Below are 18,644 nucleotides of genomic sequence, written 5' to 3' on the forward strand. Positions count from 1 at the left end.
ACAGCTTTCCCCCCTTGTTGTCCATACGTTTGTTGTCTACATCTGTTGCTCTATTTATGCCTTGCAAAATGGTTAATCTGTACAGTTTTTCTAGGTTCCACATATATGCATGAATATACAAGATTTGTTTTTCTCTTTCTGACTTACTTCACTCTGTATGACAGTCTCTAGATCCATCGACGTCTCTACAAATGACCCAATTTCATTCCTTTTCATGGCTTAGTAATATTCCATTTTATATATGTACCACAGCTTTATGCATTCGTCTGTCTGTGGGCATTTAGGTTGCTTCCATTACCTCGATATTGTAAATAGTGATGCAATGAACATTGCGGTGAATGACTCTTTTTGATTTATGGTTTTGTCTGGGTATATGTCCAGTACTGGGATTGCTGTATCATATGGTAATTCTATTGTTAGTTTCTTAAGAAATTCCATATTGTTCTCCATAATGACTGTATCAATTTATATTCCCAACAATAGTGGAAGAGGGTTCTTTTCTCCACACCCTTTCCAGCATTTTTTGTTTGTAGATTTTCAATGATGCCTATTCTACCAGGTGTGAGGTGATACCTCATTGTTGAATCCATTTCGTTGAGCAAGGGGTAGCTCTTCTCTATTACATATTTGGCTTATGGAACGGTATCTGTGCTAATTTCAAACTCTGCTTTTATGCAGCACCCCAACTCACCTTCCCCCTTAAGCAGGCATAAGTTGGTTTTCTAAACTTGAGACCCTGTTCTGTTTTGTAATTCAGTTCATGTGTAGCCAAGTTCACATTCCGTGTATTAGTGATACCTTATGATGTTTCTTTTTCTGTGTGACTTATTTCACTTAGAATCATCGTGCCTCAATGCACTCATTATGCTGGTACGGGCCTGGTGACATAGATTTCATTGCTGAGTGGTATTCTGTTGTACAGAAGTACCGCAACTTCTTTATCCATTATTTGCTCTCTGGGATATTTAACTTGTGCCGTAGAAGAGATTCCTGTAAAAAGAGCCGTCGCAAATTTTGGGGTTGCTGTGTCTTTTTGATATTAATTTCCCTAAGCTATAGGACCATAAGTGGAAGTGCCCTAGGCTCTGTTGCTTTGTTTTTTAGATGTTTCAGGAAACACCATACACTTCTCCTGAGTGTCTGTTGGCAATTTACATCCCGCCCATCAGCATAACAAGGCTCCCAGTTCTCCATGGCCTGTCCTGCCTTTCTGGATTTTACACTTTTTTCAGATGGCCCTTTTGACCGGGGGGAAGTGAGACTTCATTGTAGTGCAGATTTCCTTTGCAAGCTTGCTTGCTTGGCCAAAAAGGGCGTATGCGTTTTTTCCTGAATATATTCAGGAAAAAACGCATACGCCCTTTTTGGCCAAGTGCATCATTGTGGACGTTCTGCCTCTTTTCCTATGCTTTCAATGCAATTCCAGTCTACCTCCTGAAATCGGTTTCCTGCAATTCTGCCCCGCTTTCAAGTCCTCTTGGCAGCCTTACTTCAGTCTATTTTTGGACGATAGCTGTCATTTATAACTCTGCAGGTTTGTGAATTACAGTGCCCCTGAGCTCCTTTCTTCAACTCGCTTTCTTGTGACCTGGCCGCAACACCGCAGGATGGCTTCAGGCCCTAATCTGGTTCCGGCCCGGCATGCTGAGCCTTTGGTTAATTCCTCTTCCTGGTGGGAAATTAGAGTTAAATTTGCCCGTCCAGACATCTCCAGCTAGCCTCTCATTGGTTCTCGCTATTCCTGTTCATCTTCCGCAGAAATTGCAAACTGGGCCAAACAGGAGGTTAAAGGGACTGACTCTCCAAGTGGGGAGAGTGTTAGTAAAGCGTCTGGAATGTTGCACCCGAGTACCAGGGGAGGAAAACTGAGACATATTTGAACACGTCTCCCGATCACATGGTTGATCATACTCTGGGTTCCACATGCATGTTTTAGCTGAAGGAAGAATACCTAAAATCTGCGTAGTTGAAACCCGTGGAATGGGTACCATGCAATATGATTTCAAAGGTCTTCATTTGCTCACTGAATCTCTCCAATCCTATCACTGCTGCGTTTATGCCCCTGTACACATGCTTTATTCTCTTTCGGAGACATAGCAATCTATAGGTTTTAAGATACTTACTAGTCAGGTACATTCTTAGGCGTTTAATATGCGGTGTTGAGTCCATTTCGTTGAGCAAGGAGTAGCTCTTGTCTATTCCATATTTGGCTTAAGGAACTTTGTGGTCATTTCAATCTCTGGTTTTATGCAGCACCCCAACTCACCTTTCCCCTTAAGCAAGCATAAGTTGGTTTTCTAAATTTGAGACCCTGTTCTGTTCTGTAATTCAGTTCCTGTGTAGCCAAGTTTACATTCCGTGTATTACTGATATCTTATGATGTTTCTTTTTCTGTGTGACTTATTTCAGTTAGAATCATCATACCTGAATCCACTCATTGTGCTGCTAAGGGCCTGATGACACAGATTTCATTGCTGAGTGATATTGCTTTGTAACTAAATACCACAACTTCTTTATCCATTTTTCACTTTCTGCGATGTTGAACTTGTACTGTAAACGAGGTTCTTGTAAACAGAGCCGTTCCAAACTTTGGGGTGGCTGTGTCTTTTTGATTTTAATTTCCCTAAGCTATAGGACCATAAGTGGAAGTGCCCTAGGTTCTGTTGCTTTGTTTTTTAGATGTTTCAGGAAACACCATACACTTCTCCCGAGTGGTTGTTGGCAATTTACATCCCGCCCATCAGCATAACAAGGCTCCCAGTTCTCCATGGCCTGTCCTGCCTTTCTGGATTTTACACTTTTTTCAGATGGCCCTTTTGACCGGGGGGAAGTGAGACTTCATTGTAGTGCAGATTTCCTTTGCAAGCTTGCTTGGTTGGCCAAAAAGGGCGTATGCGTTTTTTCCTGAATATATTCAGGAAAAAACGCATACGCCCTTTTTGGCTAAGTGCATCATTGTGGACGTTCTGCCTCTTTTCCTATGCTTTCAATGCAATTCCAGTCTACCTCCTGAAATCGGTTTCCTGCAATTCTGCCCCGCTTTCAAGTCCTCTTGGCAGCCTTACTTCAGTCTATTTTTGGACGATAGCTGTCATTTATAACTCTGCAGGTTTGTGAATTACAGTGCCCCTGAGCTCCTTTCTTCAACTCGCTTTCTTTTGAGCTGGCCGCAACACCGCAGGATGGCTTCAGGCCCTAATCTGGTTCCGGTACGGCACGCTGAGCCTTTGGTTATTTCCTCTTCCTGGTGGGAAATGACAGTTAAATTTGCCCGTCCAGACACCTCCAGCTAGCCTCTCATTGGTTCTCGCTATTCCTGTTCATCTTCCGCAGAAATTGCAAACTGGGCCAAACAGGAGGTTAAAGGCGCTGACTCTCCAAGTGGGGAGAGTGTTAGTAAAGCGTCTGGAATGTTGCACCCGAGTACCAGGGGAGGAAAACTGAGACATATTTGAACACGTCTCCCGTTCACATGGTTGATCATACTCTGGGTTTCACATGCATGTTTTAGCTGAAGGAAGAATACCTTAAACCTGGAGAGTTGAGACCCGTGTAATGGGTACCATGCAATATGACTTCAAAGGGTCTTCATTTGCTCACTGAACCTCTCCAATCCTATCACTGCTGCATTTATGCCCCTGTACACACGCTTGATTCTCTTTTGGAGACATAGCAATCCATAGGTTTTAAGATACTTACTAGTCAGGTACATTCTTAGGCGTTTAATATGGGGTGTTGAGTCCATTTCGTTGAGCAAGGAGTAGCTCTTGTCTATTCCATATTTGGCTTAAGGAACTTTATCTGTGCTCATTTCAATCTCTGGTTTTATGCAGCACCCCAACTCACCTTTCCCCTTAAGCAAGCATAAGTTGGTTTTCTAAATTTGAGACCCTGTTCTGTTTTGGAATGCAGTTCCTGTGTAGCCAAGTTTACATTCCGTCTAGTAGTGATATCTTATGATGTTTCTTTTTCTGTGTGACTTATTTCAGTTAGAATCATCATACCTGAATCCACTCATTATGCTGCTACGGGCCTGATGACATAGATTTCATTGCTGAGTGATACTGCATTGTACGTAAGTACCACAAGTTCTTTATCCATTTTTCACTTTCTGTGATATTGAACTTGTACGGTAAACGAGGTTCTTGTAAACGGAGGCGTCCCAAATTTTGGGGTGGCTGTGTCTTTTTGATTTTAATTTCCCTAAGCTATAGGACCATAAGTGGAAGTGCCCTAGGTTCTGTTGCTTTGTTTTTTAGATGTTTCAGGAAACACCATACACTTCTCCTGAGTGTCTGTTGGCAATTTACATCCCGCCCATCAGCATAACAAGGCTCCCAGTTCTCAATGGCCTGTTGCCTTTCTGAATTTTACACTTTTTTCAGATGGCCCTTTTGAACGGGGGGAAGTGAGACTTCATTGTAGTGCAGATTTCCTTTGCAAGCTTGCTTGGTTGGCCAAAAACGGCGTATGTGTTTTTTCCTGAATATATTCAGGAAAAAACGCATACGCCCTTTTTGGCCAAGTGCATCATTGTGGACGTTCTGCCTCTTTTCCTATGCTTTCAATGCAATTCCAGTCTACCTCCTGAAATCGGTTTCCTGCAATTCTGCCCCGCTTTCAAGTCCTCTTGGCAGCCTTACTTCAGTCTATTTTTGGACGATAGCTGTCATTTATAACTCTGCAGGTTTGTGAATTACAGTGCCCCTGAGCTCCTTTCTTCAACTCGCTTTCTTTTGAGCTGGCCGCAACACCGCAGGATGGTTTCAGGCCCTAATCTGGTTCCGGCACGGCACGCTGAGCCTTTGGTTATTTCCTCTTCCTGGTGGGAAATGAGAGTTAAATTTGCCCGTCCAGACACCTCCAGCTAGCCTCTCATTGGTTCTCGCTATTCCTGTTCATCTTCCGCAGAAATTGCAAACTGTGCCAAACAGGAGGTTAAAGGCGCTGACTCTCCAAGTGGGGAGAGTGTTAGTAAAGCGTCTGGAATGTTGCACCCGAGTACCAGGGGAGGAAAACGGAGACATATTTGAACACGTCTCCCGTTCACATGGTTGATCATACTCTGGGTTTCACATGCATGTTTTAGCTGAAGGAAGAATACCTTAAACCTGGAGAGTTGAGACCCGTGTAATGGGTACCATGCAATATGACTTCAAAGGGTCTTCATTTGCTCACCGAACCTCTCCAATCCTATCACTGCTGCATTTATGCCCCTGTACATACGCTTGATTCTCTTTTGGAGACATAGCAATCCATAGGTTTTAAGATACTTACTAGTCAGGTACATTCTTAGGTGTTTAATATGGGGTGTTGAGTCCATTTCGTTGAGCAAGGAGTAGTTCTTGTCTATTCCATATTTGGCTTAAGGAACTTTATCTGTGCTCATTTCAATCTCTGGTTTTATGCAGCACCCCAACTCACCTTTCCCCTTAAGCAAGCATAAGTTGGTTTTCTAAATTTGAGACACTGTTCTGTTTTGGAATGCAGTTCCTGTGTAGCCAAGTTTACATTCCGTGTATTACTGATATCTTATGATGTTTCTTTTTCTGTGTGACTTATTTCAGTTAGAATCATCGTACCTGAATCCACTCATTATGCTGCTACGGGCCTGATGACATAGATTTCATTGCTGAGTGATACTGCATTGTACGTAAGTATCACAAGTTCTTTATCCATTTTTCACTTTCTGCGATGTTGAACTTGTACTGTAAAGGAGGTTCTTGTAAACAGAGCCGATCCAAACTTTGGGGTGGCTGTGTCTTTTTGATTTTAATTTCCCTAAGCTATAGGACCATAAGTGGAAGTGCCCTAGGTTCTGTTGCTTTGTTTTTTAGATGTTTCAGGAAACACCATACACTTCTCCCGAGTGGTTGTTGGCAATTTACATCCCGCCCATCAGCATAACAAGGCTCCCAGTTCTCCATGGCCTGTCCTGCCTTTCTGGATTTTTCCCTTTTTTCAGATGGCCCTTTTGACCGGGGGGAAGTGAGACTTCATTGTAGTGCAGATTTCCTTTGCAAGCTTGCTTGGTTGGCCAAACAGGGCGTATGCGTTTTTTCCTGAATATATTCAGGAAAAAACGCATACGCCTTTTTTGGCCAAGTGCATCATTGTGGACGTTCTGCCTCTTTTCCTATGCTTTCAATGCAATTCCAGTCTACCTCCTGAAATTGGTTTCCTGCAATTCTGCCCCGCTTTCAAGTCCTCTTGACAGCCTTACTTCAGTCTATTTTTGGACGATAGCTGTCATTTATAACTCTGCAGGTTTGTGAATTACAGTGCCCCTGAGCTCCTTTCTTCAACTCGCTTTCTTTTGAGCTGGCCGCAACACCGCAGGATGGCTTCAGGCCCTAACCTGGTTCCAGTACGGCACGCTGAGCCTTTGGTTATTTCCTCTTCCTGGTGGGAAATGAGAGTTAAATTTGCCCGTCCAGACACCTCCAGCTAGCCTCTCATTGGTTCTCGCTATTCCTGTTCATCTTCCGCAGAAATTGCAAACTGGGCCAAACAGGAGGTTAAAGGGACTGACTCTCCAAGTGGGGAGAGTGTTAGTAAAGCGTCTGGAATGTTGCACCCGAGTACCAGGGGAGGAAAACTGAGACATATTTGAACACGTCTCCAGATCACATGGTTGATCATACTCTGGGTTCCACATGCATGTTTTAGCTGAAGGAAGAATACCTAAAATCTGCGTAGTTGAAACCCGTGGAATGGGTACCATGCAATATGACTTCAAAGGTCTTCATTTGCTCACTGAACCTCTCCAATCCTATCACTGCTGCGTTTATGCCCCTGTACACATGCTTGATTCTCTTTCGGAGACATAGCAATCTATAGGTTTTAAGATACTTACTAGTCAGGTACATTCTTAGGTGTTTAATATGCGGTGTTGAGTCCATTTCGTTGAGCAAGGAGTAGCTCTTGTCTATTCCATATTTGGCTTAAGGAACTTTGTGCTCATTTCAATCGCTGGTTTTATGCAGCACCCCAACTCACCTTTCCCCTTAAGCAAGCATAAGTTGGTTTTCTAAATTTGAGACCCTGTTCTGTTCTGTAATTCAGTTCCTGTGTAGCCAAGTTTACATTCCGTGTATTACTGATATCTTATGATGTTTCTTTTTCTGTGTGACTTACTTCAGTTAGAATCATCATACCTGAATCCACTCATTGTGCTGCTAAGGGCCTGATGACACAGATTTCATTGCTGAGTGATATTGTTTGTAAGTAAGTACAACAACTTTTTTATCCATTTTTCACTTTCTGCGATGTTGAACTTGTACTGTAAACGAGGTTCTTGTAAACAGAGCCGTTCGAAACTTTGGGGTGGCTGTGTCTTTTTGATTTTAAATTCCCTAAGCTATAGGACCATAAGTGGAAGTGCCCTAGGCTCTGTTGCTTTGTTTTTTAGATGTTTCAGGAAACACCATACACTTCTCCCGAGTGTTTGTTGGCAATTTATATCCCGCCCTTCAGCATAACAAGGCTCCCAGTTCTCCATGGCCTGTCCTGCTTTTCTGGATTTTACACTTTTTTCAGATGGCCCTTTTGACCGGGGGGAACTGAGACTTCATTGTAGTGCAGATTTCCTTTGCAAGCTTGCTTGGTTGGCCAAAAAGGGCGTATGCGTTTTTTCCTGAATATATTCAGGAAAAAACGCATACGCCCTTTTTGGCCAAGTGCATCATTGTGGACGTTCTGCCTCTTTTCCTATGCTTTCAATGCAATTCCAGTCTACCTCCTAAAATTGGTTTCCTGCAATTCTGCCCCGCTTTCAAGTCCTCTTGGCAGCCTTACTTCAGTCTATTTTTGGACGATAGCTGTCATTTATAACTCTGCAGGTTTGTGAATTACAGTGCCCCTGAGCTCCTTTCTTCAACTCGCTTTCTTGTGACCTGGCCGCAACACCGCAGGATGGCTTCAGGCCCTAATCTGGTTCCGGCACGGCACGCTGAGCCTTTGGTTATTTCCTCTTCCTGGTGGGAAATGAGAGTTAAATTTGCCCGTCCAGACACCTCCAGCTAGCCTCTCATTGGTTCTCGCTATTCCTGTTCATCTTCCGCAGAAATTGCAAACTGGGCCAAACAGGAGGTTAAAGGCGCTGACTCTCCAAGTGGGGAGAGTGTTAGTAAAGCGTCTGGAATGTTGCACCCGAGTACCAGGGTACGAAAACTGAGACATATTTGAACACGTCTCCCCTTCACATGGTTGATCATACTCTGTGTTCCACATGCATGTTTTAGCTGAAGGAAGAATACCTTAAACCTGGAGAGTTGAGACCCGTGTAATGTGTACCATGCAATATGACTTCAAAGGGTCTTCATATGCTCACCGAACCTCTCCAATCCTATCACTGCTGCGTTTATGCCCCTGTACACATGCTTGATTCTCTTTCGGAGACATAGCATTCCATAGGTTTTAAGATACTTACTAGTCAGGTACATTCTTAGGCGTTTAATATGGGGTGTTGAGTCGATTTCGTTGAGCAAGGAGTAGCTCTTGTCTATTCCATATTTGGCTTAAGGAACTTTATCTGTGCTCATTTCAATCTCTGGTTTTATGTAGCACCCCAACTCACCTTTCCCCTTAAGCAAGCATAAGTTGGTTTTCTAAATTTGAGACCCTGTTCTGTTCTGTAATTCAGTTCCTGTGTAGCCAAGTTTACATTCCGTGTATTACTGATATCTTATGATGTTTCCTTTTCTGTGTGACTTATTTCAGTTAGAATCATCATACCTGAATCCACTCATTGTGCTGCTAAGGGCCTGATGACACAGATTTCATTGCTGTGTGATATTGCTTTGTAAGTAAATACCACAACTTCTTTATCCATTTTTCACTTTCTGCGATGTTGAACTTGTACTGTAAACGAGGTTCTTGTAAACAGAGCCGATCCAAACTTTGGGGTGGCTGTGTCTTTTTGATTTTAATTTCCCTAAGCTATAGGACCATAAGTGGAAGTGCCCTAGGTTCTGTTGCTTTGTTTTTTAGATGTTTCAGGAAACACCATACACTTCTCCGGAGTGGCTGTTGGCAATTTACATCCCGCCCATCAGCATAACAAGGCTCCCAGTTCTCCATGTCCTGTCCTGCCTTTCTGGATTTTACACTTTTTTCAGATGGCCCTTTGACCGGGGGGAAGTGAGACTTCATTGTAGTGCAGATTTCCTTTGCAAGCTTGCTTGGTTGGCCAAAAAGGGCGTATGCGTTTTTTCCTGAATATATTCGGGAAAAAATGCATACGCCCTTTTAGGCCAAGTGCATCATTGTGGACGTTCTGCCTCTTTTCCTATGCTTTCAATGCAATTCCAGTCTACCTCCTGAAATCGGTTTCCTGCAATTCTGCCCCGCTTTCAAGTCCTCTTGGCAGCCTTACTTCAGTCTATTTTTGGACGATAGCTGTCATTTATAACTCTGCAGGTTTGTGAATTACAGTGCCCCTGAGCTCCTTTCTTCAACTCGCTTTCTTTTGAGTTGGCCGCAACACCGCAGGATGGCTTCAGGCCCTAATCTGGTTCCGGTACGGCACGCTGAGCCTTTGGTTATTTCCTCTTCCTGGTGGGAAATGAGAGTTAAATTTGCCCGTCCAGACACCTCCAGCTAGCCTCTCATTGGTTCTCGCTATTCCTGTTCATCTTCCGCAGAAATTGCAAACTGGGCCAAACAGGAGGTTAAAGGGACTGACTCTCCAAGTCGGGAGAGTGTTAGTAAAGCGTCTGGAATGTTGCACCCAAGTACCAGGGGAGGAAAACTGAGACATATTTGAACACGTCTCCAGATCACATGGTTGATCATACTCTGGGTTCCACATGCATGTTTTAGCTTAAGGAAGAATACCTAAAATCTGCGTAGTTGAAACCCGTGGAATGGGTACCATGCAATATGACTTCAAAGGTCTTCATTTGCTCACTGAACCTCTCCAATCCTATCACTGCTGCGTTTATGCCCCTGTACACATGCTTGATTCTCTTTCCGAGACATAGCAATCTATAGGTTTTAAGATACTTACTACTCAGGTACATTCTTAGGCGTTTAATATGCGGTGTTGAGTCCATTTCGTTGAGCAAGGAGTAGCTCTTGTCTATTCCATATTTGGCTTAAGGATCTTTATCTGTGCTCATTTCAATCTCTGGTTTTATGCAGCACCCCAACTCACCTTTCCCCTTAAGCAAGCATAAGTTGGTTTTCTAAATTTGAGACCCTGTTCTGTTCTGTAATTCAGTTCCTGTGTATCCAAGTTTACATTCCGTGTATTACTGATATCTTATGATGTTTCTTTTTCTGTGTGACTTATTTCAGTTAGAATCATCATACCTGAATCCACTCATTGTGCTGCTAAGGGCCTGATGACACAGATTTCATTGCTGAGTGATATTGCTTTGTAAGTAAATACCACAACTTCTTTATCCATTTTTCACTTTCTGCGATGTTGAACTTGTACTGTAAACGAGGTTCTTGTAAACAGAGCCGTTCCAAACTTTGGGGTGGCTGTGTCTTTTTGATTTTAATTTCCCTAAGCTATAGGACCATAAGTGGAAGTGCCCTAGGTTCTGTTGCTTTGTTTTTTAGATGTTTCAGGAAACACCATACACTTCTCCCGAGTGGTTGTTGGCAATTTACATCCCGCTCATCAGCATAACAAAGCTCCCAATTCTCCATGGCCTGTCCTGCCTTTCTGGATTTTACACTTTTTTCAGATGGCCCTTTTGACCGGGGGGAAGTGAGACTTCATTGTAGTGCAGATTTCCTTTGCAAGCTTGCTTGGTTGGCCATAAAGGGCGTATGCGTTTTTTCCTGAATATATTCAGGAAAAAACGCATACGCCCTTTTTGGCCAAGTGCATCATTGTGGACGTTCTGCCTCTTTTCCTATGCTTTCAATGCAATTCCAGTCTACCTCCTGAAATCGGTTTCCTGCAATTCTGCCCCACTTTCAAGTCCACTTGGCAGCCTTACTTCAGTCTATTTTTGGACGATAGCTGTCATTTATAACTCTGCAGGTTTGTGAATTGCAGTGCCCCTGAGCTCCTTTCTTCAACTCGCTTTCTTGTGACCTGGCCGCAAATCCGCAGGATGGCTTCAGGCCCTAATCTGGTTCCGGCCCGGCATGCTGAGCCTTTGGTTAATTCCTCTTCCTCGTGGGAAATGAGAGTTAAATTTGCCCGTCCAGACACCTCCAGCTAGCCTCTCATTGGTTCTCGCTATTCCTGTTCATCTTCCACAGAAATTGCAAACTGGGCCAAACAGGAGGTTAAAGGGACTGACTCTCCAAGTGGGGAGAGTGTTAGTAAAGCGTCTGGAATGTTGCACCCGAGTACCAGGGGAGGAAAACTGAGACATATTTGAACACGTCTCCCGTTCACATGGTTGATCATACTCTGGGTTCCACATGCATGTTTTAGCTGAAGGAAGAATACCTTAAACCTGGGTAGTTGAAACCCGTGGAATGGGTACCATGCGATATGACTTCAAAGGGTCTTCATTTGCTCACGAACCTCTCCAATCCTATCACTGCTGCGTTTATGCCCCTGTACACATGCTTGATTCTCTTTCGGAGACATAGCAATCCATAGGTTTTAAGATACTTACTAGTCAGGTACATTCTTAGGCGTTTAATATGCGGTGTTGAGTCCATTTCGTTGAGCAAGGAGTAGCTCTTGTCTATTCCATATTTGGCTTAAGGAACTTTATCTGTGCTCATTTCAATCTCTGGTTTTATGCAGCACCCCAACTCACCTTTCCCCTTTAAGCAAGCATAAGTTAGTTTTCTAAATTTGAGACCCTGTTCTGTTCTGTAATTCAGTTCCTGTGTAGCCAAGTTTACATTCCGTGTATTACTGATATCTTATGATGTTTCTTTTTCTGTGTGACTTATTTCAGTTAGAATCATCGTACCTGAATCCACTCATTATGCTGCTACGGGCCTGATGACATAGATTTCATTGCTGAGTGATACTGCATTGTACGTAAGTACCACAAGTTCTTTATCCATTTTTCACTTTCTGTGATATTGAACTTGTACGGTAAACGAGGTTCTTGTAAACGGAGGTGTCCCAAACTTTGGGGTGGCTGTGTCTTTTTGATTTTAATTTCCCTAAGCTATAGGACCATAAGTGGAAGTGCCCTAGGCTCTGTTGCTTCGTTTTTTAGATGTTTCAGGAAACACCATACACTTCTCCTGAGTGTCTGTTGGCAATTTACATCCCGCCCATCAGCATAACAAGGCTCCCAGTTCTCAATGGCCTGTTGCCTTTCTGGATTTTACACTTTTTTCAGATGGCCCTTTTGACCGGGGGGAAGTGAGACTTCATTGTAGTGCAGATTTCCTTTGCAAGCTTGCTTGGTTGGCCAAAAAGGGCGTATGCGTTTTTTCCTGAATATATTCAGGAAAAAACACATACGCCCTTTTTGGCCAAGTGCATCATTGTGGACGTTCTGCCTCTTTTCCTATGCTTTCAATGCAATTCCAGTCTACCTCCTGAAATCGGTTTCCTGCAATTCTGCCCCGCTTTCAAGTCCTCTTGGCAGCCGTACTTCAGTCTATTTTTGGACGATAGCTGTCATTTATAACTCTGCAGGTGTGTGAATTGCAGTGCCCCTGAGCTCCTTTCTTCAACTCGCTTTCTTGTGACCTGGCCGCAACTCCGCAGGATGGCTTCAGGCCCTAATCTGGTTCCGGCCCGGCATGCTGAGCCTTTGGTTAATTCCTCTTCCTGGTGGGAAATGAGAGTTAAATTTGCCCGTCCAGACACCTCCAGCTAGCCTCTCATTGGTTCTCGCTATTCCTGTTCATCTTCCGCAGAAATTGCAAACTGGGCCAAACAGGAGGTTAAAGGGACTGACTCTCCAAGTGGGGAGAGTGTTAGTAAAGCGTCTGGAATGTTGCACCCGAGTACCAGGGGAGGAAAACTGAGACATATTTGAACACGTCTCCCGTTCACATGGTTGATCATACTCTAGGTTCCACACGCATGTTTTAGCTGAAGGAAGAATACCTTAAACCTGGAGAGTTGAGACCCGTGTAATGGGTACCATGCAATATGACTTCAAAGGGTCTTCATTTGCTCACCAAACCTCTCCAATCCTATCACTGCTGCGTTTATGCCCCTGTACACATGCTTGATTCTCTTTTGGAGGCATAGCAATCCATAGGTTTTAAGATACTTACTAGTCAGGTACATTCTTAGGCGTTTAATATGGGGTTTTGAGTCCATTTCGTTCAGCAAGGAGTAGCTCTTGTCTATTCCATATTTGGCTTAAGGAACTTTATCTGTGCTCATTTCAATCTCTGGCTTTATGCAGCACCCCAACTCACCTTTCCCCTTAAGCAAGCATAAGTTGGTTTTCTAAATTTGAGACCCTGTTCTGTTTTGGAATGCAGTTCCTGTGTAGCCAAGTTTACATTCCGTGTATTAGTGATATCTTATGATGTTTCTTTTTCTGTGTGACTTATTTCAGTTAGAATCATCGTACCTGAATCCACTCATTATGCTGCTACGGGCCTGATGACATAGATTTCATTGCTGAGTGATACTGCATTGTACATAAGTACCACAAGTTCTTTATCCATTTTTCACTTTCTGCGATGTTGAACTTGTACTGTAAACGGGGTTCTTGTAAACAGAGCCGTTCCAAACTTTGGGGTGGCTGTGTCTTTTTGATTTTAATTTCCCTAAGCTATAGGACCATAAGTGGAAGTGCCCTAGGCTCTGTTGCTTTGTTTTTTAGATGTTTCAGGAAACACCATGCACTTCTCCCGAGTGGTTGTTGGCAATTTACATCCCGCCCATCAGCATAACAAGGCTCCCAGTTCTCCATGGCCTGTCCTGCCTTTCTGGATTTTACACTTTTTTCAGATGGCCCTTTTGACCGGGGGGAAGTGAGACTTCATTGTAGTGCAGATTTCCTTTGCAAGCTTGCTTGGTTGGCCAAAAAGGGCGTATGCGTTTTTTCCTGAATATATTCAGGAAAAAACGCATACGCCCTTTTTGGCCAAGTGCATCATTGTGGACGTTCTGCCTCTTTTCCTATGCTTTCAATGCAATTCCAGTCTACCTCCTGAAATCGGTTTCCTGCAATTCTGCCCCGCTTTCAAGTCCTCTTGGCAGCCTTACTTCAGTCTATTTTTGGACGATAGCTGTCATTTATAACTCTGCAGGTTTGTGAATTACAGTGCCCCTGAGCTCCTTTCTTCAACTCGCTTTCTTGTGACCTGGCCGCAACACCGCAGGATGGCTTCAGGCCCTAATCTGGTTCTGGCACGGCACGCTGAGCCTTTGGTTAATTCCTCTTCCTGGTGGGAAATGAGAGTTAAATTTGCCCATCCAGACACCTCCAGCTAGCCTCTCATTGGTTCTCGCTATTCCTGTTCATCTTCCACAAAAATTGCAAACTGGGCCAAACAGGAGGTTAAAGGGACTGACTCTCCAAGTGGGGAGAGTGTTAGTAAAGCATCTGGAATGTTGCACCCGAGTACCAGGGTACGAAAACTGAGACATATTTGAACACGTCTCCCGATCACATGGTTGATCATACTCTAGGTTCCACATGCATGTTTTAGCTGAAGGAAGAATACCTTAAACCTGGGTAGTGGAAACCCGTGGAATGGGTACCATGCAATATGACTTCAAAGGGTCTTCATTTGCTCACGAACCTCTCCAATCCTATCACTGCTGCATTTATGCCCCTGTACACATGCTTGATTCTCTTTCGGAGACATAGCAATCCATAGGTTTTAAGATACTTACTAGTCAGGTACATTCTTAGGCGTTTAATATGCGGTGTTGAGTCCATTTCGTTGAGCAAGGAGTAGCTCTTGTCTATTCCATATTTGGCTTAAGGAACTTTATCTGTGCTCATTTCAATCTCTGGTTTTATGCAGCACCCCAACTCACCTTTCCCCTTAAGCAAGCATAAGTTAGTTTTCTAAATTTGAGACCCTGTTCTGTTCTGTAATTCAGTTCCTGTGTAGCCAAGTTTACATTCCGTGTATTACTGATATCTTATGATGTTTCTTTTTCTGTGTGACTTATTTCAGTTAGAATCATCATACCTGAATCCACTCATTGTGCTGCTAAGGGCCTGATGACACAGATTTCATTGCTGAGTGATATTGCTTTGTAAGTAAATACCACAACTTCTTTATCCATTTTTCACTTTCTGCGATGTTGAACTTGTACTGTAAACGAGGTTCTTGTAAACAGAGCCGTTCCAAACTTTGGGGTGGCTGTGTCTTTTTCATTTTAATTTCCCTAAGCTATAGGACCATAAGTGGAAGTGCCCTAGGTTCTGTTGCTTTGTTTTTTAGTTGTTTCAGGAAACACCATACACTTCTCCCAAGTGGTTCTTGGCAATTTACATCCCGCCCATCAGCATAACAAGGCTCCCAGTTCTCCATGGCCTGTCCTGCCTTTCTGGATTTTACACTTTTTTCAGATGGCCCTTTTGACCGGGGGGAAGTGAGACTTCATTGTAGTGCAGATTTCCTTTGCAAGCTTGCTTGGTTGGCCAAAAAGGGCGTATGCGTTTTTTCCTGAATATATTCAGGAAAAAACGCATACGCCCTTTTTGGCCAAGTGCATCATTGTGGACGTTCTGCCTCTTTTCCTATGCTTTCAATGCAATTCCAGTCTACCTCCTGAAATCGGTTTCCTGCAATTCTGCCCCGCTTTCAAGTCCTCTTGGCAGCCTTACTTCAGTCTATTTTTGGACGATAGCTCTCATTTATAACTCTGCAGGTTTGTGAATTATAGTGCCCCTGAGCTCCTTTCTTCAACTCGCTTCTTGTGAGCTGGCCGCAACACCGCAGGATGGCTTCAGGCCCTAATCTGGTTCCGGCCCGGCATGCTGAGCCTTTGGTTAATTCCTCTTCCTGGTGGGAAATGAGAGTTAAATTTGCCCGTCCAGACACCTCCAGCTAGCCTCTCATTGGTTCTCGCTATTCCTGTTCATCTTCCGCAGAAATTGCAAACTGGGCCAAACAGGAGGTTAAAGGAACTGACTCTCCAAGTCGGGAGAGTGTTAGTAAAGCGTCTGGAATGTTGCACCCGAGTACCAGGGGAGGAAAACTGAGACATATTTGAACACGTCTCCCGTTCACATGGTTGATCATACTCTGGGTTCCACATGCATGTTTTAGCTGAAGGAAGAATACCTTAAACCTGGAGAGTTGAGACCCGTGTAATGGGTACCATGCAATATGACTTCAAAGGGTCTTCATTTGCTCACCGAACCTCTCCAATCCTATCACTGCTGCGTTTATGCCCCTGTACACATGCTTGATTCTCTTTCGGAGACATAGCAATCCATAGGTTTTAAGATACTTACTAGTCAGGTACATTCTTAGACGTTTAATATGCGGTGTTGTGTCCATTTCATTGAGCAAGGAGTAGCTCTTGTCTATTCCATATTTGGCTTAAGGAACTTTATCTGTGCTCATTTCAATCTCTGGTTTTATGCAGCACCCCAACTCACCTTTCCCCTTAAGCAAGCATAAGTTGGTTTTCTAAATTTGAGACCCTGTTCTGTTCTGTAATTCAGTTCCTGTGTAGCCAAGTTTCCATTCCGTGTATTACTGATATCTTATGATGTTTCTTTTTCTGTGTGACTTATTTCAGTTAGAATCATCATACCTGAATCCACTCATTGTGCTGCTAAGGGCCTGATGACACAGATTTCATTGCTGAGTGATATTGCTTTGTAAGTAAATACCACAACTTCTTTATCCATTTTTCACTTTCTGCGATGTTGAACTTGTACTGTAAACGAGTTTCTTCTAAACAGAGCCGTTCCAAACTTTGGGGTGGCTGTGTCTTTTTCATTTTAATTTCCCTAAGCTATAGGACCATAAGTGGAAGTGCCCTAGGTTCAGTTGCTTTGTTTTTTAGATGTTTCAGGAAACACCATACACTTCTCCCGAGTGTCTGTTGGCAATTTACATCCCGCCCATCAGCATAACAAGGCTCCCAGTTCTCCATGACCTGTCCTGCCTTTCTGGATTTTACACTTTTTTCAGATGGCCCTTTTGACTGGGGGGAAGTGAGACTTCATTGTAGTGCAGATTTCCTTTGCAAGCTTGCTTGCTTGGCCAAAAAGGGCGTATGCGTTTTTTCCTGAATATATTCAGGAAAAAACGCATACGCCCTTTTTGGCCAAGTGCATCATTGTGGACGTTCTGCCTCTTTTCCTATGCTTTCAATGCAATTCCAGTCTACCTCCTGAAATGGGTTTCCTGCAATTCTTCCCCGCTTTCAAGTCCTCTTGGCAGCCTTACTTCAGTATATTTTTGGACGATAGCTGTCATTTATAACTCTGCAGGTTTCTGAATTACAGTGCCCCTGAGCTCCTTTCTTCAACTCGCTTTCTTTTGAGCTGGCCGCAACACCGCAGGATGGCTTCAGGCCCTAATCTGGTTACGGTACGGCACGCTGAGCCTTTGGTTATTTCCTCTTCCTGGTGGGAAATGAGAGTTAAATTTGCCCGTCCAGACACCTCCAGCTAGCCTCTCATTGGTTCTCGCTAGTCCTGTTCATCTTCCGCAGAATTTGCAATCTGGGCCAAACAGGAGGTTAAAGGCGCTGACTCTCCAAGTGGGGAGAGTGTTAGTAAAGCGTCTGGAATGTTGCACCCGAGTACCAGGGGAGGAAAACTGAGACATATTTGAACACGTCTCCCGTTCACATGGTTGATCATACTCTGGGTTTCACATGCATGTTTTAGCTGAAGGAAGAATACCTTAAACCTGGAGAGTTGAGACCCGTGTAATGGGTACCATGCAATATGACTTCAAAGGGTCTTCATTTGCTCACCGAACCTGTCCAATCCTATCACTGCTGCATTTATGCCCCTGTACACACGCTTGATTATCTTTTGGAGACATAGCAATCCATAGGTTTTAAGATACTTACTAGTCAGGTACATTCTTAGGCGTTTAATATGGGGTGTTGAGTCCATTTCGTTGAGCAAGGAGTAGCTCTTGTCTATTCCATATTTGGCTTAAGGAACTTTATCTGTGCTCATTTCAATCTCTGGTTTTATGCAGCACCCCAACTCACCTTTCCCCTTAAGCAAGCATAAGTTGGTTTTCTAAATTTGAGACCCTGTTCTGTTTTGGAATGCAGTTCCTGTGTAGCCAAGTTTACATTCCGTGTATTACTGATATCTTATGATGTTTCTTTTTCTGTGTGACTTATTTCAGTTAGAATCATCGTACCTGAATCCACTCATTATGCTGCTACGGGCCTGATGACATAGATTTCATTGCTGAGTGATACTGCATTGTACGTAAGTACCACAAGTTCTTTATCCATTTTTCACTTTCTGTGATATTGAACTTGTACGGTAAACGAGGTTCTTGTAAACGGAGGCGTCTCAAACTTTGGGGTGGCTGTGTCTTTTTGATTTTAATTTCCCTAAGCTATAGGACCATAAATGGAAGTGCCCTAGGTTCTGTTGCTTTGTTTATTAGATGTTTCAGGAAACACCATACACTTCTCCTGAGTGTCTGTTGGCAATTTACATCCCGCCCATCAGCATAACAAGGCTCCCAGTTCTCAATGGCCTGTTGCCTTTCTGGATTTTACACTTTTTTCAGATGGCCCTTTTGACCGGGGGGAAGTGAGACTTCATTGTAGTGCAGATTTCCTT

General features: G+C 43.5%; 1 long non-coding RNA gene across 7 annotated transcripts in view; it reads left to right on the forward strand.

The window, feature by feature from the left end:
* The window catches only part of LOC307181293, a 359,275-nt gene that overhangs the window by 249,811 nt on the left and 90,820 nt on the right, over nucleotides 1–18,644 (forward strand). The window lies entirely within an intron of this gene.

Source organism: Stenella coeruleoalba, assembly GCF_951394435.1.
Source record: "Stenella coeruleoalba genome assembly, contig: scaffold_34, whole genome shotgun sequence".
Lineage (NCBI taxonomy): Eukaryota > Metazoa > Chordata > Mammalia > Artiodactyla > Delphinidae > Stenella > Stenella coeruleoalba.